The sequence below is a fragment of the Nicotiana sylvestris genome, chromosome 12, assembly GCF_000393655.2.
Source record: "Nicotiana sylvestris chromosome 12, ASM39365v2, whole genome shotgun sequence".
Lineage (NCBI taxonomy): Eukaryota > Viridiplantae > Streptophyta > Magnoliopsida > Solanales > Solanaceae > Nicotiana > Nicotiana sylvestris.
In genome coordinates, this window is record NC_091068.1 from 10,139,109 (window position 1) to 10,140,643 (window position 1,535).

The following is a 1,535-nucleotide window of genomic DNA, read 5'->3' on the forward strand; positions in this document are numbered from 1 at the left end:
TAATGCCACAAAATTGACTGATTAAACTAATCATAGTGATGGTTTAATGTAATTATCACCCTGATAACTAGATTATGTTAGAAGAAACCATTCAAATACCATCCTCTGGTCTTGTTAACCATTTGGAAATGTAATGAAAGGGAAGTGTTGCCCCCAAATTCAGAGACAACAGTTTCTGTTACCTCTTAATTACCTAACTGACATAATGTTAGAAAGAAGGAAGTATATGGATGTATTAAACAATCCGTAAGACATGCACATATATTTTTCTAAGTCTGAGTAAATTTGTTCTCACCCAAACAATTCGTCTTTTAACTCAGTCTTGTTACTGTAACCTCCTATACCTAGTGAGCAGGGGTGGCTCAAGGGAGAGGTCACTAAAGCTTTTGCTTTAGGCCCCCGAACTTTTGGGGCACCAAATATTTTAATAGATTCTCTTAAAAATTATTTTGGCTTAGACAATATTAAAATTCATAGAGAAAAGTACAAATCTTTATTAGCAAGATAGAAATACTGATATTTTTTAACTGTAAAAATATTTTAAAACTTTGAAATAGACTACTCAAATATTCATATTAGTAAATAATACTTTTTTTAACAGAATCCAAGATAACATATTGCAAACACATGGCTTGACTCTTATTAACCCTATTACTATCAGATGTTTATTGTGAATTTGAAGGCTTTATATCTTGTAAAAGTACTCTAATATAAATAAAATATATATATATATATATATAAAAAAAAAAAAGTCTCCCGTTAAATTTGGCTTTAGGCCACTAATTTTCTAGAGCCACCATTGCCAGTGACCATTGAATTGAACTATTAAAGTGTTATTTTTGAGGCAATTCAATAACAATCTATTAAGACAAGACATGCATGCTCATTTTGAGCATAAATTTCTGAGGATTATACAAGTATGAATCCTAACCTTCCAATGCCATCCAAAAATCTTTGACTTATGGAGTGGCAGAGCTTAGAGACTTCAGATGATCACTTGAAACACCTTCATTGCGTGCGTACACCAAAAAAAAAAAGGAAATGGTGAAAAAATTGTTGCCCCATTAAACATCAACTATATTACTGTATTTGTTGAGCAATGGGCCCTTTCTGACCTCTTAATTACCTAACTAGCCTAATTTTCTCTTCTTTTCTACAAAGATAGAAAAAAAATATTATGAAAACAGTTGGCCGAGCACAAAGACCATGCTGGTGAATACAAAAACTATGTAAAGATCAGGCTACTCTTGAACGCAAAGTCTATCATAGAAATAAACTTTTCAGTTTACACCAAAAGGCAAGTGAATTCAAATACTTGTTTTTCAGTCACGACAATTTTTGCATTTCCTTTAAAACACATGCTATTTCTTTCCTTTTGTAATAACCACATCATACATGCTGGGAATAAGTTCCACTACTTTGCTTCCTTCCTAAGGTCATTCACTGTCCAAGTCTAGATATATTTTTTTCACTAATTAAATGAAACAAGTCCTTGGACACAGTGTGAATCTTGAAATACTGTTCTTGCAAAATGA